The sequence below is a fragment of the Strongylocentrotus purpuratus genome, unplaced genomic scaffold (genome assembly GCF_000002235.5).
Source record: "Strongylocentrotus purpuratus isolate Spur 01 unplaced genomic scaffold, Spur_5.0 spur5_scaffold_2, whole genome shotgun sequence".
NCBI lineage: Eukaryota > Metazoa > Echinodermata > Echinoidea > Camarodonta > Strongylocentrotidae > Strongylocentrotus > Strongylocentrotus purpuratus.
Window position 1 is genome coordinate 17,493,281 of NW_022145605.1, and position 27,929 is coordinate 17,521,209.

The 27,929-nt window shown below is 37.1% G+C and overlaps 1 long non-coding RNA gene across 1 annotated transcript in view; it reads right to left on the reverse strand.

Annotated features, from left to right (window-relative positions):
* Positions 1–6,734: 6,734 nt before the first annotated feature.
* The window catches only part of LOC105445472, a 43,416-nt gene continuing 22,221 nt past the window's right edge, over positions 6,735–27,929 (reverse strand). The window contains exon 3 of the long non-coding RNA XR_973413.2: positions 6,735–6,864. This is a non-coding gene — a long non-coding RNA (uncharacterized LOC105445472). The remainder of the gene's footprint in view (positions 6,865–27,929) is intronic.

Here is a 27,929-nt window from a genome sequence, read left to right on the forward strand (position 1 = left end):
AATTCCTTTCAAAGTTCCCAAAGTTAAGACCAAAGAGGCACCTAAAATGTGCTACCCCTCCCCCTTTTGTCTGCTTGTAAGGTTTTTTTTTTCTTCTTTTCAATGGGGGGGGGGGGGCATATTATGACCTCGAAACAATGTGATCTTGTTTTTCTTTGTCAAAATATTTTAAAATGTGACCCCTGCACCCACCCCCCTCCCCCACACACAAGTGCAGAACATGCCATATGAAAAAGTGCTGCTAGTTAATAATTATTCTTGTCAAATACAGGAAGTGTTTGCTGAAAGCATTAATTACGACAATTTAATCAAAGTCACGTATGAGAGAAAAGGATGACCTCTTTAGTGCAAGCTAATTAAACAGAGACAGAGGTCCACTTGGTTGTATCAATGTTACCTCCCTTTCATTCTGCGGCGCACAAACAAAATCTGCATAAAAGTAGCATGTAATGCTCCACTTGCAAACAATGTCAATTTACCTCTTTCTTCCAATAAAACTGAAAAAATTCAAGTGATTTATTGTTCATTAATCCGCTGACTACTGAATCCTTTCATTCACTTCATTCACATAGGCTTTAATACAAGAGCAACCACGTTCCTGTATGCCATCGGTTAAGGTCAGGTATTTTTGTCATTTTAACAGTAGATAGAGATGGCTCGACAGTAAAGTTCATGAACCCATGACATTGCCCTTATGTAAAATCTGACATAGCACCATGAGCGATTATTTCTTTCAAAGGATTCGCACTACAGGGTCTTCATTTTCTCTCCTACATCATTTTGATTTAATTCTCTCAATGCTTTCAGCAAACACATCATGTAATTTGGAATTTTCATTTAATGAAATATTACCCATTTTTAATTTGCTCTAGACACATTGTTTGTGCACTGGCACAACAGCATTTAATGTATAGAAAGGGGGATTATTGAGACTTCATTAAAAACGAATAAAATGAATGCATGAATTCAACTGTATGATGCACATACAGCAATATAAAAACTACAATAGCGCACAGAAATTCATTAAAATCTCTTCATTAAAAAATGCAACTTCTTTGTTCAATTATTGAAAAGAACTCAATTAAGTGTTTCATAATACATGCTTGTAACACTGCAAGCTCATTAAGTTGTAACAAGGACAGAACCTTCGAGATACATGAGTGCATATTGCCAATATATTAAACTCTACAGAATTCATCAAAGACACACGCTTTTTACATCGAGACATGGCAATAATTGTAAGAAAGTACATGTGAACAGCTAGCTCCTAGCTAATTCATCAATTACATTATTCAAAGGGGGAAAAAAATAACCATTAAAAGCAATCAAATAAAAACACATCCATTTTAGATTTGACATCGTTTTAATAACATTAAAGATGTAATAGTCTTCAGCATTTATGCTTTCTTAGCAGTCAGGTAAAATAACCACCATCACCACCACCACCAGAATACCACACCACACCCCCCCCCCCCCCTCCCAGGAAGATGTTGTCTTGGAAAGCCAGTAGGGAGTTAAGTATATATAAAAGCACATTCTTGCTTTCAACAAAAAATATGATTATACAGTATTTTCCTTTTATGCTAGGACATTTTTAGCAGGCCCATGTGAGCATGCAAGCACATAAAATAGATGTATGGATGCCCTTCTGGTTTCAATATTCTGCTGTATGCTGTAACAACTTCTGGCAAGCCCATGTGAGCATTCAAGCATGTTTATGACACACATGATCATATTTCAGGTTAATTAAGCGCCAGAACGGCATTAAGTCAGTACTAAAGCACACTAATAACACCCTCCTGGCTCTCAGCTCGTGATAGAGTAGAATCCGCCGCAAAGTTTATTCCAATAACATGATACCCTTGAATGATGTAACTTCAACTGACAGCACATGTCAGTCTAAAGAAAGCTTCATCTATTTTGGGATTTTGAGGCAATCTGTAAACAAGCCACCTGCAACCACCGCTGCATCGCTCGGTCAAGATTGTTCACTTTGGTTTCGACCAGACTGTTACACGTGTCCCCCAGCTTTCCTCCCTGTGCCTTGGGGCTCTTCAATAAACCCAATTCCTAGAGCAATCATTGCCCTCCACTGCTCTGTGTTCATACTTTACTGGTTTATCCAGACCTGCCAACCTCTGGAGTTCAAAAACTGTATTCTTTAGTCCCAAAAGTTGTATTTTACTGACAAAGTTTTTTTTTTTTTTTTAAACACGGATCAATTAATGCCTCTTACAGTTCCTACGTATAGGAAAAAAAAATTATATGGATCATTGGTTGAATATGCATGATTTCGTCATGACTGGTGTGTTTGATGAACCAATGAACATCCCCAAATTGCCGATGTGAGATGCTTGTAGGATACTTTACAGGACAGAATGGGCATTTTGAGATTGAAAATGGCACACACGCAAATTATCTTCTTTTTTTTTTTTTCTTCTTTTTTTTAATTTTGAAAATCATATTTTATTGAGGAAAATCGTACTGTCGGATTTTCTTCTAAAAATCGTAGGAAATACAATTAAATTGTACTGGTTGGCAGGTCTGTTTACTCCTAATCTCATAAAAGACCATCTTTTACAAGAAATCAATCCATTCAAAGTGTATCTATTAATTAGTTTCTCCTTGAACAGAACTAGAGGAAAGCAGGGCACAATCTATAAATCTCTTCTACCATACAAAAGTTACCATTATCATTTCTACAACAAAAAAATGGGGCAATTGGAATGATGCGATTTTCAAACAGGCTGCATTGTTACAGTATGCTGCAACAAAGATAAATTTGAGATATCAATGATGATCTAGCAATGACGACAAAGATATTAATTTTCAAACGAAAATACAAACATCGTTAAATGAAGGTTTCTATCTTATGTTTAATTAGTCTGTACTCACTTGTTTATTTACTACCCACTCTTTCTTTTCTCTTCACTTTGTATAAGTATCTGAAGCCGTTGGAACCCAGCCTTTGAAAAGGCAAATGGCCTCTGCTGGCTCCTCCATATTCCTTGTATTGTTTATATATATTTGCTTATATGTATAATGTATTTTTTAATGTATTTTTTACGAGAATTGGAAATAACATGAATTGAAATTGAAATTGAACGCCAATGATGGCAATAATGATAATAGCAAGAGATCAATTGCATTTTATACATTGCATATTTCACCACATTGACGTCACTTGTAACTTAAAAACTGCGGGAAATGTCACGAGCTTTAAATGGCCTTCAAATTAGCATTCGTAGCTCAGAAAGGATAGCATTCTACTGGAATATTCTTATCTCACAACCCTTGTTACAAAAGCTGCAAGTGTGAAAGCATCACTGGAAATTTTGAAGTAACATGTTATTGCACCTCTCGCTGTCTTGCAGGAAATCATCTCTATGGCACAATATATTCAAGTGTGAATGAGTCTCAAAGAAGTGCATTCTCCTTATTCTTACCTATTTAGAGTCTTCTCACTTGAGCAAATTGGCAACACATTTCTGCTCTGAGCCAGAAGGACATTAACTCTGTGTTAAAGCATATGAGTTAATGCCCTTCTGGCTCCAAAAGGACGATGTGAAAAGCAAAAGGTAGGTCTGAATAATAGCTAGGGGGAAGACATGGCCGATTATTAAAACCTTGGTCCTACACTGGCTAAACATGTACGTCACTGAAAAACAAAACTAGTTTTGAGTCTGGGCTCCTATTTGTTGTACATATTCTTGAGGAACATAAACCAAGAGGTAATAGAATGGTTTGTGTGAACAGTGCTTAATGAAATCTAACATGGGTGATACTGTGATGTTCAACAACTTTTATTGTATTTTCTTAGAGCAAGAGGGGTACGTGTTAACACATGCTTTCGCAGACGGTTAATTCTTCTGGCTCTGAGCACATGACCTACGCAACATCCTAGATACTTTGATCAAGAAAATGTACCTTATTATTCTATATTTTGGTTTATATTTTGTTTGCTATGCACATTCTAGTGGAACATGTCAACATGTGATAAAATGTTTTGTATGAACAGTGCTCTTTTGAAAGGTAACAGAGTTTATACTGTGGTCTTCAACAACCAACATTGTTGCGTCATCCACTCGGAGCCAAACTCCTGCTTTATTACAGAGTTAACAACCTTCTGGCTCTCAACAGATAGCATGCACTTTATGTGCAACATTAGGAATACTCGGATTCAGGACATGTACTCAATTATGCGAGAAGTACTCCCATTATGCAAACCTCTTCGTTTGGTAAACCACAAAGTGAAAACATTCAATTTCCATTCAATTAGGGGTTTACAGCTTGTCACCTGCTTGCAAAAAGGCCGCTATTGCCACTGCAATACATAATTCTTACAGCCTTCTTGCGTACAGCTAGCTTCAGCTACATTCATGACACAAATGAAAATAAAGAAGGAATCTGATAGAGACAAGCAGAGCTTTGTAGGAGTTAAAATAGAATATAGATTGTCTGTGTACCATTAGTTCTTACAACAAATTCATCTTCCTTATCTCTTTGGATATTCAATTTGCATAATAATTGTATACAAAACAGGTAAGTTGTGTTCCTTAGAAAGGGTAAGCGCACAGAATTTCATTCCATCCATAATGATTGTGGCAGATTGATAGCCCTACGACAGCTTGGATCAAGTAAAATTTCAAGAATGATACTTCGGATATTGATCTTTTTCAATTTTATACTAAAGGAAAAGAATTCTTACTTTGTAAAATAAGAAAAATTGGGACACAACTTCACAAAATAGCTTTGAACTTGCGCTGTTAAGAAATCTCTGGTTATCATAGACGTAACAAAGATACTTTCTGCCTCGGAATCTAAATACTCTCAGAGTATTCAAGCTAGAAACGAAGAAGAAAAAACATGAAAATAAAAAAACCTTATTTGTACTTATTCATCTGAAAAAATTCTCGGACATGTATAAAGTAAAGGGTTCAAAATTTGAACAGTTTGTTATTAAGGTTTGGTAGATTTAGGTTGGCCACAGTGCCATGTGACTCCAACACGACGATATGAACTTGAGATAGGAAACCATCCACCTCCAAAAATATCCTTCTGCTGATGTGCTTTCTATAACACGCCAATTACAACCCGAGTATTTCACCGTTAACTACCCCAGGCCATTTTCCTTGTGGACGGCGAGTGTAGTAAATATTGGTCTATAGAATCACCTGCATGAATAACCACCTCCATTTCACCTAGATTTCACGCACTAGAAATGACCGGATTTGATTCACGAGAACGAAATTGACCCTATTCTTCAGGGCATGAATGAACTATCCACCTTGGTTATCAAATTAAAAACCTGGATGATTTGTTGTTAACTACGTATTTCACTTCTGGAACTAATAAATAATTCTATTCATGGGGAGCAGAAATATCCTAGGAGTCATTAAGATATTTCCTTCATTAGAAAACGTTAGAAATTTTACACAAGAACTAACTTATTCACACCCTTACCAGGTTTTGTAATTCTCTTAAGTATGTGAAACATTGATTCGTCCTGATTTATGTTTCTTGAGAATGTGATATATATCAGAGCTTACATCACAACTATTCAATAAAGGCCCTATTTTTATAATTCAGAGAGTCAAGTTTTATTCTTGAGTTACGAAAAAATGGTTAATTTAGTTGTTGACTGTATTTTTCTTCTGTTGCCATCGTTCATCTGGTAAATACACAGTAAAAAAATACAATTACTCACAAATCTCACCCACTCTCTCTCTCTCTCTCTCTCTCTCTCTCTCTCTCTCTCTCTCTTTCTTTCTCCACCCCCACCCCCAACCCTCTCTTGGTAAATTAACATTTTGCTAAGATTTTTCTTAGTTTCCTTGCTGAACACAAAAAATATTTGTAATGTACCTTCATAAAACATGATTTCCTTTCACGAAGCAGAATGTCTGAATACTACTGATGACACATTTCTAAAATAAGCAAACTTCACTCACCAACAGGGATCAAGTACTACTCCTAATGATAGCAACTTTTGTTATATAAACAGATTAATAGGCAATGATATGTCCCACATGCCTACGCAAAATCGACAGAATCGATAAAGTGTTGCTCTAAAATCCTCCTACATTGCACTATTGCGAAAAAGTAGGCCACAACAGAGATTTAATTGCTCATCACAATTCACAAATTGGTTTCGCTCTTTTCGATGGTCGGCCCTTGGCGGTCACAAGTGTCACTTCGGATGCGCGCAGCTGAGCCTTAATGGGTCTGTAATCTAATGTGTATCGCCATGACATGTTCGTTTCACAACTCTTCCTGCCCGTTCCTAAGGGGGCAGGATTCGAGGAGGCAAGGGTCCGAACAAAAATACCGGTGGAATAGCCGCCGGTTTCGTCAACTCTGTCTGGCAGATTCCACGATATTTTTTTCCTGTTTGTTTGTTTTCAACCTCCCTTTGTTTTCCTGTATCTTCTTCCTCCTCTAAAATGATTTTTCCCTGTCTTTTCTGTCTGTTGCCCCACTAACCCCCCTCCTTTTTCTCTTTCTCACTTGCTTAAATTCTAATTTTATCTCAATCTACCCTACCCTTCTCTCTCCCTTGTATATTTCACATGTGTCGGTGTCTGTCTGTCCAAAGAGATTCCTCTCTAGTATATCTTTATCAGCATCTCTCTCTCTATGTCCATGCATCTCTTCTCCCCTCTCTATCTCTCTCTTTGTGTCTGTCTCTCTCTCTCTCTCTCTCTCTCTCTCTCTGTCTGTCTCTGTCTCTATCTCTCACACCTCCTCTTTCTTACTTTCTCTAGCCATCATTCCTCTTTCTATGTCTCTCTTTCTTTCTTATTCAATACAAGAGGTACTCACGATTATGGCTCAGATCCCTGGACATGAAATCGTGCACAGCATCTGCAATGAAGACAAAAAGGAAAAACACATTTTGTTATAAACAACTTCTAGGCGAAACCAAATCAAACCAATGACTATCCTATGACGACCTTTGACCTAAAATACAACCCCTTTGATAAACAGAAGCAATCATAACAAATGCGTTTTGAATAAACACCCATCGATGAATAAAGTGATATTGATCGAGTAATTGCTCCAAATGGCCTTGAGCATAGTTGCACAAAATGCTACCAAAGAGCAAAACTCTGCTTTCCAGCCTCGTGTATTAAATATAGATTAATTGCTCTGTCTTCTTGATGGCACTGTGAATATGTATAAATAATAAACACCACTTTCTAAAAATATGAACATACAAATGGCCAGGAGCAACGATGGGCAGATATTCATCATCTGTCTTCAAAGATTTTAACACAACATATACATGTACATGTATACAAAATCTGAACTTTGAATTTATGAACTCTTGATGTCATAGCACAAGCAATAATCAAGTAGCCCACACAGAATAAATGATGGAAAATATATGTAAAAGATATTTTAACAATTAACTGATTAAATATGTACTTGACAATAACAACTTATAATGCACTGACTCCACTAAGAGTACTAAATGTGCCAGAGAGATTAAGAAGGGATGAATTTAAAAGAAAAGACACAACAAATAAGACAAATAAAACACAAATAGAATTCAATACAATTGAATATCTAGATAAAAGGCTGTTGGAAATGGGTGAAAAAGTTGTTTAAAAAATTCAGGCATATCTTTTATAAAAATGTAAAAAAGGTAAAGTTGTTTCATATCTACTCGAGATGTGATACTAGTAAACTCCTGGGACCCGTTTCACAAAGCCTTTTTTCAATGACAAATGACGAAAATGAGTGACAAATCTGTTGATAACCAATCAGAGGCAAGGATTTCACTAGCTTATAGCAAAAATTCTCATTTGTCACTGATGACAAGTTTTGTGAAATGGGGTCCAGTTCTCTAAAATCAAAAGACAAATTCATTGTATATTTTAACCACTCTGGTCTAAATTTAATCTGATACATCAATAAAAAGCCATTCTTAATTTCTGGGCACTGTCTAATAACGAACTGTGATTAATATAAATGGATTGAATGACTTCTAATCAATCACAAACCTACAGTCTCCTATCTTTTAAGTACATACAGCCGTAATTATCGCAGCTCTCCATTAGACAGGGACCTGATTATCAAGTATGGAGAGCCATGATAAATCATGTTGCAAAAATCAACAGAAATACAGTCATATCTACTACCAAATCAAGAGCTCATTAATCAAAACCATTTGCTCTTAAAACTTAATGAAAACAGAACAAATTTATATTTTAATCTCACTAACTGGTCTGAGTTTGAACGACCCTATCAAAAGATGGATCAGAAATTCTAAATATATCTGTGACAACTACTTCTACTCACTCATGCAGTAAATCGTTTCCTCTGCCACAAAAACAATGTTCCCTCTGCCTAACTCGGATGCTACCATCAATACTGTTTCAATACACACGCATCTCAAGTTCTGGACCGGTCGAAACATATCCTCGCTTGTTTTACCTCGCTTAACGACCAATCGTTCATTGCCACCTCTCCTACTCCAATATTCCGGGGCCCCCTTGTTAGCTTAGACTTGTCAAATAACAATGTCTACAATGCGCACTGGATGGTTAACAGCTGGATGTGTTCACACAAGCTACATGTAGATTTCATGTTTCTCTTGTTCTATCTCACTTAACGACCGATCGTTCATCACGACGGATCGTTCATCGCCACCTCTTCTACTTGCTAGCTCAGACTTGTCAAATAACAATGCCGCACTGCGACCTACATGTGTAGATGGGGAATAGCTGGATGTGTTCACACAAGCTAGATTTCAAGTTTCTCTTGTTCTATCTCACTTAACGACCGATCATTCATCAACACCTCTTCTACTTGCTAGCTTAGACTTGTCAAATAACAATGCCCACAAACATTGCAAACTACATGGGTACATGGGTAATTGCAGGCTGTTTTCACACAAGTGAGTTTGAACGTATCTTTTAAAGGTAAAGACCAGTATTGGAAACGCCCCAATTTCAAAAAATAAAATGGAAGCTCTCATTACCAATCATGTGAAAGAATATGTTTTGACTAATACATGATGATAAAAAATTTGCCGGGAAACCGCCTACTAATTCATATATTTGGTAAATTTGTTTCTCTCATGGTCTGTGAGAGATATAGGGTAGTCCCATATACATCTTTCTGTGTATAGTGCTTGTAACTTTACGAAGAATGGGCCAAATTTCTTATCATTTTGATGATTCCAGAACCTTGCAGATGCTAGATGCTAGATGATCAACCTTTTCTGATCGATTCCACAACGTTTCTTTCACAATGCAATCGCATGACCATAACTGGTCTTTACCTTTAATGCTTCACCCCAAAGAGACAACGTTTACTATGTATTTTCTGTTCAGAGCCATAAGGGCATTAGCTATGTTTTAAATAAACACACTTCTGGATCCAAGCAGACAATGTCTTCCAAAGGACAATGTCTTCCAAAGGACAATATTTGACCATGTACTCATTTCTAAGAAAAGATCACTTATTAAAATAATCAAGCTTCAAGCCAAAGTAAACGCTGGCATCTACATGTAGTTGATGTGATCAAAAAATGAAAACAGGAGAATGTACAGTGAAAGGAGTAAATGTGGTGAAAAATAAGAAAATTATTGAGTTTCCAATTTTTAAGAAAATAATAGATTTGCCAATTAGTACTATTCTTCACAAAGTTCTTCGCCCCTTAAACTTGAAATGAACCATTTCTCTCATTATTTTGCTCTCTTGAGTCAACACACATTGTGATGGATTTCTCCTCTAATGTGAATTTTCTGCTAATCATATATGTACTCATGAGCAATATATCTTAATCCAATATGTACACAGCACCAACTGTTCAAACCCACATCCATTCTGTACATAATTCACATGTATTCAAGAAACAAGTGGTCCTAGCCAGGCTTCTGTAAAGGAGTACTTTGGTAATATGATACTTGCAGGGGCTGTAAATGTCAAAAGGGATTCAAAGTTCAAAAGTATTTGACATTGTACTAATAAGCTACAGTTGTTTTCTTTGAAACAATATGACAAAAGAGTTGAGAGTATCATTTGATGTGTATTAAATTATGAATTTCAGGAAACCATGAATTTTGCAAACTATTCACGACGTGACATTTTTGGTGTTAAGTACCTCAAGCCTGGCCAATTTATTGCAATATTTAGTTTCGTCTCAGGAGACTTGCAAGAATAAAGCACCGATCTCAAGTTCCTACTTCTCCAATCAACTCTTTGAAAATTTATTGACATGAGAGTCTCATCAATTAATTAGACCTAATGTAGCAGAAGCATCCCTAGACTAAGCATGACCGAGACGACTTTCTTCACCAAAATTACTTTGAGTCACAGAAGAAGTATGAAATACTACAGCATGTTCAATTCAATTCAATTCAATTATTTTTATTCATCCAAATTCACAAGAATACATGGAAATTCGTACAAATACGCAATATATACATTAGAAACTACATCGGGTATGAAAGGCAGTTGGTCTTTCATACCCTCACAATGATAGCATTGTGAGCGTTTGCATGGAATGAATTTTCAAAAAATGCATGTACATTTACGTCTTTTTGGAGCCAGAAGGGCGTTAACTCATATAGTACCTTAACACATAGTAAACACCCTTCTGGCTCTCAACAGATAGTAATTATCATTAACTGGAGGGAGTTGGGTAATCAAAAGGATTTTTAAAACGCATTTTGAGAGCCCAAGTTCATTAACTCTTATCCACATGAACAGGGTTAATGTCATTTCAGCTCTTAACAGAGGGTAAAAACCTGAAGTCTAAATGAAACAATAAACACTTTGCAAATAATACCCAAAACTGAACAGTTATACAGAAAAGTTGTTTTTTTGTATGCATATAGAGCTCAATAAAATATTTGACCTCAAACAAAAATGCAAATGCAGGTGTCATAACCCGAGGTTTCAACTGAAAAAAAATTTGCAATCAAATTCATGGAACCTGTATACATACATGGCGCTCAATAAAAGCAACCTTCAATCTGCTTCAATGCACTGTATCAATTTCTTTGACACATTTATTTCAAAAGATGGCCTGAAGATGATGATGATAATGAAAATGTAAGGGATATATCTTGTTGCTCGCAGCCTTTTTACAATAAATGAATACGTACATGGACTTGGGGCAATTTTCATTATATAAATTGTGAAGAAAACCTCACAGGTTTTCAATGCAGGCTCAGCATCTTCTTTTTTTTTAAATGGTTTTAATACTTGAATATCCCCCATATTAAGTTTCTGCACAATGATTGTTCCACAGACATTCCAAGAAAAGCAATGTAAAAGACAGTGAAGCAGAAAGTTATTAAGATCTGGAATGCTAGCTCAAAAGGAATTCATGAACTCTAAAAAAATTAGGGTCAGATTATAAAGTCACCCCCACTTAAAAACGCAAGCTCTTGGATTCATAGACATTTTATGCAGTACATTATCCTTCATTGAAGGACGTTCTGCAGTAATGTTCGCAATAATGTTCGAGCGCACCTGAGCTGTACGTGCAGGGCCAGCTAATCATGTATTTACTATGCATGATACCAGGAACTCCAGGCACTGTGCATGATGAATACATAACCAGCTGGCCCTGCACAGCAACGGTGCGCCTGAACATTAATGAGTAACGTCCTTAAAGGGGAAGTCGACCATGATTTTAGGTGAAAGGAATAATATGTAAGAGGCACTTAGCACGGATTTGTGCTTTAAATTTTGTTACGGTACATTATGAAAAATGGCCTATTGCCTTCCTTCCTTACACACAAAGATTGGTTTCATTTTGATGCAGCATTTTTTTTAAAAAGTCATAGCATGTTTACTGTGTCATGGGTGAGCAAGATTTTCAAAATTCAAGGATGGAGACCTGACAGTTACATATTTGCCACTGTTCCAAAGTGACGTGCCAATTTTCCAATGCATACAGCCCCCAGGCTTCGGAATAACTCAACGATAACTCAAGGATCACCACCAAGGTAGTTTAAGCTCTTTCATGATACCCCTCTAATCACCCTCTTGCACCCCTCCAGCGCGGGGTGAGGAGCCCTGCCCTCTATAGGGCCGCAGGTCATCAGTCAACAGTGGCAGAATGGGCTTTGATTTCAGGCAAACACTCCTAATAGTGGATTCAGTGACTATGCAAACACTTCCCACATGTATCTCCATGCATGCCCCCGTGAATCATTCATAATTCATGAGGGTTACAAGCAAAGAAACATCTACAAGGCCATTTGTACTGCGATTCAAATATCGCCATTTTACTATCAACGTTGTAATGTTAGGAAAATTGCGATGTTTGCACCACAGTGAAACTCCCATGTATCATTGCAATGTTCTTAAAATCGCAGTGTTAAAACCATACTATAACTTCCACCATGCACAATATCATAATGTCAGAAAACTTGTGATATTCAGACCATAGTGTAACTTCCATAGAAATGTTTATAACATTTTTTGGATTGTCTAGTGTTTACAAACAAGTCTTTAAAAGCCATCTGTACTAGTCCGGCCAAAAGGGATTAGACCACACAGCGAGGTCACTGACAGGTGGTTATCTCATTAACTCAGCTCTCAATTAAAATAGGAAAAAGAGGATCATGGGGGACCAACAGGCACCGGTTAGGCATTGTTTGCTATATAGAGGGCGCAGGTAGCTATAAGTAGTGCAGTGGGGCTTTAAGTACATTCAGCTTCCCTGCTATTCAGTTCCATAACTCATTTTCTCTTTGTTCACCTCGCCGAACAAAGCCAATTCCTGTAAGTGTCATCATGTAGCCAGACAGGATTAAGCTTTTCCATGAATAATTTCATACCTGACGAGAGATATGATGAATAGGTATGATTATATGAATTCAAATTGCAAGATAAAAACCCTAATATGGTTAAATGATACAGTTGCAATTTGCAAAAACCACATGCAGGGCTTGGTAATTAGCAAAGTAGCAGCACAATTTTTTTTATCATACAGGCATAACAGAAATTGGAGCAAATATATTTTTCAAAGTATTAACATTTTTTAATCAAATCAAATTGAATTAATGCAATCCAGTAGAGGTGATTCTAATTTCAATTTTATTCCATACAAAATGCCTACATTAAAATAAAAGCAGAGCGAACAACAATGATTATGATACAAGATACAGTTAATAGTTTAATTATTCATACTCCTTGTAAATTTGATGGGTTCGTCGGCAGTGTTTTTCATTACTAAAAAATGAAAGATTGATGGCTTGAATCAAGGCCTTTGTTGAGTACTTTTAGATGTAATCTTAAATGTGTCACATGTTCAAAAAACGTAAATCAGGATGAATAATTTAGTTGTTGACTGTATGTCTCTTTATCAACCCTTACAATGTAGAATGGCCCCTCGTGTGGTTTGTGTTTTCAAGTTAATCTTACAAATAGAATAGACATCTCGTATGAGCCCATTTTGATTATGAAGAAGATTGACACACTTTCCTTGATCAGTGACACTACATTTGAAAGAAAATATATAATTTGGGTGCTTAAAACCGCTTTTCGCACTGAAGGAATGGAACATTAGGTTCCATTTTGTAGCATCAGATTGAAGAAGTATGCAGTGAGACTGTATCTATGGTATGGATATGAGCCTCAATTACAGAAGGAGAAAGGTTGATTGCCAGGGTTAGGGAAAGGTTAACTTAATTACCATCTAACTCATGGACATCTTCACAAGGAATATAAAGATATAGCCATTAGGGGTTACGGCCCCATCTCATCTCCATCTTCTAAGAATAAAGATGATGATTTCTCTCCCGTTTCAACCTCAATGTCTTTTCTTTCTACACTCTCCAAATACTCTATCATTTTTCTTTCTTTACGCATGCATCTTTGCCGTTTTGTTTGTCTTTGGATTCGTCTCCCTCCCTTTTGGACTCTCTTGTTTTTGAGCCTACCTGTTTATCTAAATTCTTTATTTCTCTAAATTCTCTCTTTCTCTGAATTCTCTCCTTCTCTATGGCTCTGTACATAATTGACCGCTTGTTATCTCTTTCTCTTCATACAAACTCTCTCTCCCCCATCCCCCCCCCCCCTCTTTCTCTCTCTCTCTCTCTCTCTCTCTCTCTCTCTCTCTCTTTCTCTCTTTCTATTACTATTTATTCCCTTTGTCTCTATCTCTTCATTCCCTGCTCGCTCTTGCCTTGGAGCTAACTTGTCTCTAGTATATATTGCTTTCTTTCTCTCCCCCCCCCCCCTCTCTCTCTCTCTATCCATCATCCATTATCCCTCTCATCCCCATCTCTCTTTCTATTACTCTTTCTTCCCTTTGTCTCCATCTCCTCTCTCATTCCCTGCTTGCTCTTGCCTTAGAGCAAGAACCTCTATATTTTGTTATCCACCTGTCTCAATGCCTCTCTAGCCATTCTTGAATCTCTCCCTTGTCCTTCCAATCCCTCCCAGGTCCCTTTTCACTTTCTTGAACAAGGCTCAAGCAAGCCGAACAAAGCCAATTCTTACACCTTCTTTACTTTACTTTTTCTTTATACATGATAATCTAATTACACAAACATGTATTCAGGGGAAATGCCAGCTCCCAAATCAACAACATACAAAAAGCAAAGTCAATTAGTGTAAAAGCAGGAAGAAAAGAAAGAGAAAATTCTCTGAGCTATCCATCTTTTTTGACAAGTCCCCTGAAGAATAAGAGAAGTTCCTTGAGTTGACCTACAATCTATAATATCATTTGCTCAGAGCCAGAAGGTCACTAACTCATATACTTCAACATAGAGTTAATGCCATTCTGGTTCTGCATATTTTTTTTTTCCTATTTTTTTTTCCAACCTAGAATATAGACTTACAGTTTACAACTGAATTATTAATACTCCTTGAAGCCATTGAAGCTATTGAAGACATGTTTTGCACGAAGAAAGTAAGATTCAAATAAAAATCATCAATTTATCTGTTTGGAGCCGTATACTTCTACACATAATAGGGACGAATTAATGCCATCCTGGCTCTGGACAAACAAATTTATATTTCTGAATTTTTTCCCCACCTAGAATAGAGACAGTAAGAACAGAATTCCTTGTAAATTTGTTGTTTTTGTAACTAAATAATAGAAGGACAACTGGGTGAATTAGGGAATTTTGTTGAATAAGAGAAATAAATCGGTACTAATCAAAATGTCACAAAGTTATTAAATTACAAAACCTGGTAAGGGTATGAATGATTTAGTTGTTAACTGCGCATGTAATTTTATTTGACGAAATCAATGATGCCCCAAACTCAGTGACTTAGGGGGGAAATTGTATCTTTCCTACTTCGATACATTTCTACAGATTTACAGCGCCCCAGAAATAAATGGGGTTCAAATGCATTCCAAATGCAACTTAAATGGTAATGTGACCATCTCCAGATTGTGACTGCGAACCATTTTTTTGTTTAAAAAATTTGCCTTTTAAATCCACTCTAGAGGCTCTAGGCGAAGTACTGCACTAGAGTGCATGAAAGGCTATCAGGGAAGGAAATTCTGCTTGCATTGGTTAGGGGGCTGTGAAAAATGTGGAGCACAGATGTTTACATTAGGGTTGCATTTCAACTATCTGTCCCCCTTCTGCTTCTTATTTTTTCAACAGATTTTCATTGCTCAAGATTGTAGAGAGTTTACGGTATAAAAAAGGACTATGATTTTCTTTTCTTGAAGTATTTTCACAAATCAAGCCAACCATGTTTCATCGACTTAAAGGTATTACAAAGTTTTGGGAAATTTTAAAAATTGGGTGGATAGTGATTCTTTACAATTTTGATATATTTGGATGCCCCTGTGGATGTTTTATAAGCACTAGAACATTTAACACCTAAAACACTTCTGCTTTCGAGAAAAATTGAATATAAAAATTTACCGGTGCTCCCGGTAAATGTTGATAAAATTCAAATAGCGCCTACGACCGTACAATGGTAGCTGCGACCATGAAAATCTCAGAACATGTAGTTGTGATATATAATTTCCAAACGGGAATATATAAATGATCGATTTTAGTCAAGAAACATTGTTTTATAGCTTAATTAATATATTGACCCTAAGAGGGAGCTATACAACATAAAGATTGTATTATTTACAATTTCATAACTTTAGAGTCGATTTCAACCGTGACAACGATCACTAAATCGTGTAGGATCGCATATGCTTCCAATATGTTCATTTGAACCAAATTCATGACCCCATACCAAAACTTTGTATTACCTTTAAGACTTGTTGATTTCTTCCTTCAATTTGGGGATTTCAAACAATGACAGTACTTTTCAAATTGCTACAATTGGGCCTGAATTGGAAGACTATCCACTGACAATGTCTGAAGAGGTGTAAAGCTAAAGATGCAGACTTTGGGGTGATAAGATGACATTACCTGTCACATCCTATCTCAACACCTGACACATCTGATTAGACAAATCTGTTTACATGTAGCAGTCTGGACAGATACAGACTCTTTCAAGACATCTGATATGATTAGCCAAATCTGTTAGCACGAAGTTGTCTGTAGATACACAGACTATTTGAAGATATATGATTAAACAAATCTGTTTACAAGTAGTAGTCTGTAGATGTACAGACTATTTAAAGATATCTGATTAGATAAATCTGTTCACACGTAGTAGTCTGTAGATACACAGACTATTTAAATACATTATTTACAGTGCCTTTTATAGTACCACTAAGAGGTGTTGAAGTGGAGTTCCTTAATCATATGACTGAGGATGAGAAGGTTGCAGGTTCAAGCCCCAGTAAAGCACACATGTCCATTGGCAAGACACCACTGCTTTGTCAAAAGCAACCATTATATTTAGTAAATTTCATGTGGCGAGACATTTATATAATATTGACTGGCCTTGAGGGGTATATCAGAAATATCGACCAAGCTCAGATCATATTGCCCCGAGTCGGAAGACGAGGGCAATATGGTCTTAGCGCGGTCAATATTTCTGATATCCCCCGAAAGTAAAGCCAGTCAATATTTTTATTGTTATCCAAATCAGACATCTAGAGCAAATACAGAAATCCACCATGACAATCTCAAGAACTAAACAAACTTTGTCAAACCAGCACTGTGCATCTTGTGCTTGACACATTTTTCGATACACTGCAAACAGTGTGCATTTGGTGTGATTATTACGTCACAATAGAGTGCGCGCAAAGTGCTCAGGTTCTCGTACGCATAATAGATGCGCAATGAAAATGACAAAATACGGCGCGGTCAATACAAGATGCCCGGATGCGAGACCGTGGAAAATACCAAGGTATATTTTCACTCGTCTCTACACGCAAAGTCAATACGCGCAGGGAGACCAAGGAAAATACAAAGAATATACCCCTCCGTTCCCACTGCTAGTGAAAACTAGGGCAATACGGTTTTGTAAATGACCAGCTCAGATGTCTGATACGGGTAATAATATTAAACATTTGCCACTCTCAAGTGGGAACTTGGTAAGATGTATTCCTTGAAATGCATTGCATTTTAAGAACATCTTAAATCATAATACCATAATACAAAATAACTTTGGCAAGAAATTCCTGCTCCAGCAACAGCAACTATCATCAGTGAAAAGTGCATTTTAAGGAATAATAGCCTCTGAAAAGACATTGATATATATTTGCCACTCATGACACAGGTGTAGGAAGGTGGTACCTGGTAGAACATATTCTTTGACACATTTATCAGAAATTTTTTAAATTGCAACAAACTATGGTTGTCCAAGTCTGAACTGGGGTGTACCACCTCCCTATCAGTACAATGACCTACTTCCAAATCTGGGGCATTCCACAAATTAATTCCCCACTCCTTTTTACTCCTGCCTGCCTTCTTGATGGTTTCCACTTCCAAAAAGATTCTTTCTTTTCCCCACTCTCTGTGTCACACTATCATATTGCATATCCTGTGCCTTCATTCTTCTAATTACAGATCTCTCTGCTTCATTTCACTGTCTTTCCATCTATCTCATCCCATTCATGTGAATCTCTCTCTCTCTCTATCTCTTCCTCCCACCCTCCTTCACTCATATAGCTAATTCTTTACTTTACTAGCAGTGCTTCTCTTTCTTCCATCTGGTTATTTCATCCAATTTTTTTTTTTTTAATTTTTACTCACTGTGTATCCATTTCTAACACCTATAACACCATCTCTTTTTCCACCACCCCCCCTCACCCCTCCTCCCTCTCTCTCTCTCTCTCTCTCTTTTCCTTCTCTCTACCTCTTTCCCCTTTTTATATCTCCATCTGTCCCTCTCTCTCTCTATGTCTGTATGTGTGTCTCTCCGTCTCTCTCCATATATATACCATCTCTCTCTATCATCTCTCTCTCTCTCTCTCTCTCTCTCTCTTGCTCTCTTTTCTTCCCTCTTGTTCTCTTCCCATCTCTCTTCCCATCTCTCTTTTACCCTCTCTCCTCCACTTCTCTCTGTACAAAATACTTTTACCATATGACTTAGTAATGCATTTCCAAACTTTGATGGATTGAGCATGGAAGATTGATAAGCCCATAGCCTTAATGTTAAAACCTGCACTTTGGTGACTGCTGCTGCTAGTTTCAAATAAAACTTAAGTTGTAAAATTCTGAAGCTTGAAGACCACAAGACGTGACTGGAATACAATGCAAAGGAGAGAAAAAATTCATGGGCATGCATGAAGATGTATAGTTCACTATTGTTTAACTCTTGAATCATGAAAATACTTGTTTGTCTGTGTTAATGTTCCACTAACTTTTTATGGCTGCATTCTCAGTCATCCCCCCCCTCTCTCTCTCTCTCTCTCTCTCTCTCTCTCTATCTCATTCTTCTTCTTTTTTTCCTTCTTCTTCTCTGCCCCACAATATCTCTCTTTCCTTTCTATCAACCCTTCTTTTCTTGTTCACTCCTAAGCATGAAGGCTATTCGGCTTATCAATCTCTCTCATTTTGCCTGCACATTCTCATTTCCCTAAACACACTACCATATTAAACAGAGCCACATAGAACAATCTCCAAGGTGCCTTTAAGCACTTCACCATATCCTCTGCATGGCCAGAAGGGCATTAGTATCTACACAGGATGAATGTCCTTCTGGCACTCAACAGACGATACACAAAATCAGGTCGTTCTCACTATCTAAAGAAGATGTGGACTTTCCAATTAAGCCCAGAGATAACAAGGTGTTTAGGGTGCACTATTTGGTTGACCTCATACATTCTATCTCTATATCTCCCCCCCCCCCTCTCTCCTCCCCCCTCTCTCTCTCTCTCTCTTTCTCTCTCTCCATCTCCTTCACCCCTCTCTATCTCTCCATCTCCTTCCCCCTCATGCCTTCTCTCCCTTTCCCTTACCCTCCTCTCTTTGCTCCCAATTCTTCTCTCCTTTTCATTTCCTTCGTATCCCCTCTCTTCATACTTCTCTCTCCTGCAAATCAACCTCATTTCCCTAAACACTCTGCAATATTAAACAAAGCCACAGCGTCAAACCATTCCCCAGCAGCCTATAAGAACAATCACATACCATCTGCTCCACAGCCAGAAGGCAACTAACAACTAGCATCTACACAGTGCTAACGTCCTTCTCACTCTCAACAGAGGGGGTTAAAAATCAGGTCATCATTACTATCTAAAGAAGATTTGGACTTTCCAATTAAGCCAAGAGATAACAACGTTTCTTTGGCATACTCTCTTGTGGATTGCACAGATTGGCACATGGTGCACAGTGAGTTTACATGACTGCACTGCACTACTTGGTGCGATCCGAAGGTTGGGGCCTTTAAGAGTCAAGAACAATGGGAAATGTGTATCGTTAAAGTGAAGGCTGTATTCTGGGTAAGGTGGTGGCAAAAAATTTGATCTTTCTCATTCGTCTTTTTAGGCCAATTGAGGAAAAGTATCTAATGTGTCAAATACAAGTACAATACTAGAAATAATTCATAATTTGGACCAAATTCTTAAACCACATGATTTTGTAGGAATGTAGGCCCTTACACTCATATCCATGTCCAAATGTATTGATTGTTTGTTGTAATTTTTTACATAATCAAAGATTCAAAAAGCTGCTCCATTTTGTGCGCCCCAATAAGTGTGTGTTGGTGTGTGTGGGAGAGAGTGTATTTGAGGAAAGTAAATTATTTCCTTTTTTTCCCTTTTATTAAAAATAAATAATTTAAATAATGCCCGGCCTTTGTGTCTACAGTCTCGTCTCCAAATAATTTAATTAATGTACATGTTTAGAGTTTATTTCCCCCCTTGTTCTTTATGTCTTCTCCGCTTGTTTTATTCTCAAGTTATATCAGGGGTAAAAATATTTAAGCAATTATAAGGGCTATTTTTTTAATTTGCTGTGCATAGAACTCTATGCAAATTTTCAGAGCTCTTTTATGACTTTCGGGGGCTCTTTTTGGCATTTCGGGGGCAAATTCGCCCAAGCCCCATGTGTTTTTCCCCCGTGTTCCATATTGATACATGTATTATATTTCAAATTGTATATGTTTGTTGACCTTTAGATATTTTTAATGAAAGTATTGAATAAAGTGAACTCGAACTTAAGAAAAGTGTTAACTCCAAACATTATACACAGAGTTAGCGCCCCTTCTGGCCTCATACATACAATGCATAAAGTGGTTGAAAATAAATACGTTATCAGTGTCAGTAATGACCTTATAAATCACAAAACATACAATCATTGTATGATACAATCTATCAAGAGTGTCTGCCGCCTCCAGAGTACTTGCAAATACAAACAAGGCATGAAAGATTTCCCTACTAAATCAAACTTGTGGTAATTGAGGCATTATCTTCCAAAGTGCATCTTCGAAAGGCACTCGTGAAAGTCATGCATGAATGACAGAGATTCCATTAAATGCAATTTAGCTAAGTGACACATCCATTTCCATTAGAGAAGAAACTGGTTGACAATGTACATGGTGCGTGGGCTAACATTAACACACGATCATTAAAGGCATTCCAGCCTTGGTAGCAAACAACTCTAATAAAGTAGTCATCCGAAGAAAAAACACGACAACATATAATTATAGACAAATTATATATCGATGAAAGATTTTCTCTTGAAAAACACAAATAATTTGATGGAAAATCATATAGATATCATGGAAAGGTGTAAAATGCAATTTTTTGGCTAGCCGTGTCTCACATGTGACGTCACGTTCTTGACGCTCTACAGAGGACCACTGAAGGCAGAAAGTCTGGATCTCAAAATTAACATTTTGAGAGATGATTACTGCGGGCCCCAAACATTTTGAAGAGGGAAGTTGTTATCAGTAAGGCTTCTCCTTCGCAATGATATGAATTTGCATCAATTCAAAACAATTTTGATTCTTCGGGTGACTACTTTAAAGAAAGCTGCAAAATCAGAGGGTGAAATTTGGATGAAATCAGACAAAGAATAAGAAAGTTGGGATGAAATTTTGAAAGTTATAGTCACTATACATGTAGGTATGGAAACTTCAAATTGGCTGTATCAGTAATGTCATTGTGATTTAGTGGCGGACAACTTTCCTATTTGTTCCAACACATAAAATGACTTTTAAAAAAGAAGATTTCCAGTATGTATGACTCGGGAGGGTGTTTTTCTTTTTAGATAACCTATAGTAATATACTATTCCTAATATATTTTGAGAAGTGCCTCAATGGAAAAGGCACTTGGGAAGAAAAGAGAATTTAATGAAATTTTGTACATGTCAGACAGGAGAGTTATCCGCAACCACTTCACAATATCCAGTAACCAAACTGCTGATTTGAGATTCACATTTAATGATCTCATATTTCAAACACTAAAACATCTTTCATTATTTCAAACTTTTGCCATTTTGTTTCTCTCTTTTTTCAGCTTTCATACAAATGAACTTATTACAATGGTTGGATTAACATTCAAATAGAAGGTTTAGTTCTAGTAGAGGTGATAAGCAATTTGTTAATGAACAACTCATTTTTATATCAGTAGAAATATCCCTTGAAAATGACTGTACCTCAAATGCCCTCATATCCCAAATGCGATGAGAAACGGCTGAAAATTTAGATTAATCTTTCTTGCCACCTGTGTGTGTGTATGCGTGTGTGTATGTGTAGTCCCACATAAACATTTATGTGTGCAGCGCATTGGACTCAGCAACATTGAGTCAATTTCCTATCCTTTTAATGAATACAAAAGCTCACAGTATAATCAATTCTTCTGTACCGCACTCGATGGCTTTCTGACAGCTTCTTTCCAAATGTAATAACGTAACTGCACCACCAGCACTTGAATTAGACTTTAATGCTATGAAGAGGTGTACTTATTATTCATACCACATAAAAGCCCTACTCATGACAGAGATGCATTAATCAATGCATGTACATGTATGGTACAAAAATTAAATCCACACAAGATGTTATCATAGCAAAAGAACAGAGGTCTGAAGATAATTATCGCAAAACAATATACTCTAGGGTTAAAGATAAAGTTGAGTTCTGGTCATGCGATTGCATTGTCAAAGAAAAGGTATGGAATTTAACAATTGTAAACCTAATTTATATTATTAAGAGTTTAAGACTTGGACTTATACTACAGTAGGCGCTATATGCCCTTAAAAAGTCTTAAACTAGATGTAAAATTAGACATTATGATCTTTAGATTAACAACATTTCCTTCAATAAGGAACTATCAAAAAATGTAAATTCTGTTGATTTGTGACCACGACTTGTACATCCCTTCAGGAGACCAATGCCAGTGAATGGTGAGAGCAACCAGTGCCATGAATGGCCTGCAATAGCTCAAGTCCAACTTAAGTCAATCTTAGTCTTTGTGAAACACTCCCCTGGTCATCTAAAGTAGATGTTAACATAGTCAGTTAACACAGAGGAATGAAGACACAAATATATACTCCCTAACTAGGGGTCAAGTATTTCAGAAGTACGATCACCATACTCAATTACCCATGCCATCTTAGGCACCTTCAATCACCCACACGAGGTGTTAACACAGCCAATCAACACAGACCGGAAGAGTAATCATATCAACTGGGCACTGGGCAACACTCTTGACCATCTGGTCACCTATGCAAGATGTTTAATGACATGGTGATGAAGGGTCATTTGAGGATCGTGTTATCTCCAATTCTTTCAGGTAGAACACGATGATGGTCATCTACACAAGATGTTAACATGGTGATGGAAGACCATGTTTTTTATTCCCCTAACAGAAGGTTGATTATTTCTGTTTGTAAGAATACTGCCCTGAAACTTTCTTGACCATCTCTTCTCTCTCTATCTATCTATCTATCTATCTATCTATCTATAATTTGAAAATAATAATGATGATGATGAACGCTTTTTGTGTGGCACCGGTATCCACCTCTGCTGGGCACTCATCGCACTTGCCCTAAAAAGTATCACAAAATGAACGTTCTTGGACAGTATACAAAATTGAGATTGAGGTTATTTTCCATTGTTCTTTGTTAGTATTGTTATCATTCCTGAGATGATGCCGTAGCTGGAAATAGGTAGCCCCACTGCACTACTTATAGCTACTTGCTCCCTCTATATAGCAAACAATGCCTAATCAGTGCCTGTTGGTCCCACATGATCCTCTTTTCTTATGTTCATTGAGAGCTGATTTTATAAGATAACCACCTGTCAGTGACCTTGCAGGGAGGTCTAATCCCCCTGGCCAAACTAGCGCATACAGGTTTTAAGGACTGATTACACTATCTCTAATTGAGTGGAAAGACTTCCTGGAAATATGAATACTGCCTTATACAATTATGGTCATCTAGACTAAATATAAACATGGTCAGACATCAGAGGTCTAGGAATAGATCTACAGGAGACCTTCTTCACCACATTAGTGTTAACACTGCCTTTAAAACCATGGTCATCTAGACAAGATATAAACATGGTCGAACAACAGAGGACTAGAAATAGATGTACAGGTGACCTTCTTCACCACATGGTCACTTTATCCAAGCAGTGTTAACACTACCTTTAAAATCATGGTCATCTAGACAAGATGTAAACATGGTCAGACAACAGAGGACTAGGAATGAATCTACAGGAGACCTTCTTCACCGCATGGTCACTCTATTCCAGCAGTATCAACACTGCCTTTAGAATGATGGTCAGCTAGACAAGATATAAACATGGTCAGACAACAGAGGACTAAGAATGATTATATAGGAGACCTTCTTCACCACATGGTCACTCTTTCTCAGCTGTGTTAACACTGCCTTTAAAATCATGGTGAGCTAGACAAGATATAAACATGGTCAGACAACAGAGGACTAAGATTGATTATATAGGAGACCTTCTTCACCACATGGTCACTCTTTCTCAGCTGTGTTAACACTGCCTTTAAAATCATGGTCATCTAGACAAGATATGAACATGGCCAGGGAATGGACAACTGAATTCTAGAGGGTCCTCTCTAAACAGAAGGTCAAGCGTTCCTCCCTCGTGGTATCTTTCTTCTTCTGGTCAACACTCAATCCTACGTTCCCTCAAAATTGATGAACTCTTATCGTTGCATTCCTATTTGTACTCAATTCAGTGTTGCTCTGGTGGAACCACTATATGACCGGCTGCCCTCAAAAAGACTGAAAGAGCTATGTCTTGTCAATGGCAGTTACAGCCTTCTCACGGCACCCATCGATACATCTAAACTTGACCGTTGCCCCATATCTCGCGGGAACATCTTCATACCGAATCTTTGAGAGCAACTCCGTATAAAATCAGTGTGAATACTTTCCTTAAAAAGAACTTAGTAACATTGACCCAGACTCTGAAACAAAACCCTGGATTTAGCGCATGCTGCAATCATAATTATAAACCTTTAGGTCAGTCAGGAATCCTATGACTTTTACAAGCCGACCACCTGTCTGATTATCAAGATATTTATGATTGGAAATCGAAATTTCGTTTTTCGTTTTCTAAACGTTATTTATTACACTACATTCTATTGGGGGAAATGAGTACGGTAAAACGGGTCACTCACAGATTTAAATTTTTTGAGGCACTTCATGATCATTTTCAAGCGCAATTTTTTAAGGGTTTTAATATTACACCATATCACAGACACTGATAACACATAGGGCCATGCATCTCAGATCTAACATTGTTAAACGATGCATTAAAGGCATCGTTAAACCATCTTGGTTAGCATCCCGTCTTCCCTCAATATTTGTTCAACTCTTATCACCCAGTCTTGGAGAAAATTCCCATTCGTACACAACTTGGCTTCTGCTACGGAGAAATGACCAATATATCTGCACTTGACCGTTGCCCCATATCTTGCGGGGAACATCTTCATGCCAAATCTTTGTGCGTATCTCCAAATATAATCAGTGTGAATACTGTCCCGAAACCATCTTGGTTGTCATCCTGTCTTCCCTCAATATTTGTTCAACTCTTATCACCCAGTCTTGGAGCAAATTCCCATTCGTACACAACTTGGCTTCTGCTAGGGAGAAATGACCAATATATCTGCACTTGACCGTTGCCCCATATCTTGCAGGACATCTTCATAAATAATCAGAGATAATGAGCAGTGCAGAGACCTACAGGCAAACATTGTAGCTGCAATTATTAACAAAACAAAAAGGCAACAATAACAATATTTCCCTATCATTCATAAGTCTTTACGCTCAATTAGAGGTAGTGTAGGCTATAAATGCTATTTATGACTTTCATTCATTTATTAGTGGAGATAAAGGCCATTAAAACAAGAGATCATATAATCAAAAGATAACTTCTCCCTCTTACAAAAACAAAATACCAGCTACACACTAAAGAATCCCAATTTAACTTTACTTGTCATCTGAAAAGTGTTTTAGTAAGTAAAAGACCCCAAAACAACCCTCCCCCTCCAAAAACAACAACAACAAACTAACAACAAAAATAATTAAAAAACTAATAATTCCCTGACACCACCTAACCCCAAAATGAGTTCTAAAGCTTTTTTCTCCCACTAAGCAATTATCATTCTTCTTTAAACTGTTCTCTTTTTAAAAAGGTAATTCAGGCACAAATCACCCATTTCACTTAAAATTAAAATATAAGTTACCTTTAATTACAATTTTGGCCAACTGAACACACCTATAAATTGTCTGTTGAGAGCCAGAAGGGCATAAACTCATGCACCTTTCCACAGAGAGTGAACGCCCTTCTGGCCCAGAATACCATAATCAATAAAGGCTCGTTCAGATATGACACAGCAAAACCGCGATGTCTTTTTTTAAAATGATGACGTAAATCAATCCGCTTCACATTTCTGTATCTAGTAACACAGAGCTCAGTGAAAACGTGCAAGTCCTTTGTTGTGCGCAGATGCCATTCATTCATTTAAAAGGTGTTTTTTTTTTTAAACGTGGTGCCTTTTTTACAGGTGGTTTACAGCCCCATATCTGAACGAGCCTTAATGCAAAAATAGCCTTCGCTGAGGTGAAAGGCACCCCGAAATAGCAAAGCCATATGCCGAAAATTGTATGCACCGTCTCCATAATTCAGCACAAGATTGCTGCAAGTACACATAGCCTTTGAAAAACAGCTGCACATTGATTTGTATTAAAGAGAAGGTTGAGTTCTTGTGAAGATGGGGACATTTTTTTTTTTGAGCTTTCTAATTTCTTTGTAGGTCAGTTTGGATTTTGGAAGAATATCATAGTAGATACATGTACATGTGTATGTTTCCTGACAAAGGACTGTCCTTCAAATGCCTTATTCTATGATAAGAAATCTAATTTGAAATTGAAAAGATTTGGATTTTGGACCAAAGTTTCATGGCACAGGTGTTTGTAGTCCCATATACCTGTTTTTTTGTTCATTACACAAGATTTTCAGCAAGAGTGGGTCGATTTATTTTCATTTTGATCATTCTAAAACCTCACAGTACAATCGTACAGTGGACATCAATTCTTATGCACTACATGTATACTCCACCTTTCAAAATTGCTTCCAGAATCAAGATAGTGTCAAAATGACATCCAATGACCAGAACTAAACCTGATCTTTAATATGACGGGCTGTTTTTAACCTTTTGGTCCAGACAACTAATCATGAGTTTATTGTTTCTAGCAATTTCCGTTTAGCAGAATAATAACTAAAATAAAAATAATGAGTTTATTTTTTCCAGCAATTTCCGTCGGCAGGATAAAGACTTCTTTTTTTTAAACTTAAAGGAGGAAACTATACTTTGGCATAATTTCAACAAGATATATTTTTCATCACAATAAAACCAGTAGCATATGTATACATGTATGAAGCACTTCAGTTCTTAAATGCTCTGAACAAACTCCCTAAAATATTCATTGTATTTTAAGAGGTTTATTGCATATATGCAAATTGATACTAAAAGTGTTATGTCAAGAGAGAGCAATAATCCTGATAGATAAAAGGTGATAAAACCGGTACTCCATGTAGTATTGTAACCACAAAGCTAATCTTGTTTGGGTTCTAGAAAAGGGATTGAATTCTGAGAGAAAGTGGCTTTAATTTGTTCTGAATAATTTCAAAGCATAACAAAGCATATTGGATGATTTTAAACTTGCAAAAAATCCATATAAATATATAGAAAATTCACATTAAAAACCACGATTCAGATTGGTAAATAGAGAGCATATATTTCGTGCTCAATTTTGTTACCCTTATTTGCTTATAAGTTATATACCTATTACACATTTTCTACCTAAATCATTTGACAGATACCATTTCTCTCTCTCTCTCTCTCTCTCTCTCTCCCTCCCTCTCTCTCTCTCTGTCTCTCTCTGTCTCCCTCTCTGTCTCCCTCTCTCTCTCTCTCTCTCTCCATACCTGTGTCATTAATTCTTTCCGCCATCAGTTAGCCCATGATTTAAAAAGAGGACAAACAATGGATTACAGAGGGAGAATGAAAGAGAAGAATGCGAGGAGAAGAGAGATTTGAATTGGATGGAATATATATTACATGTAAGACGGGTAACTCTAGTACCTGCAATTGCATGTT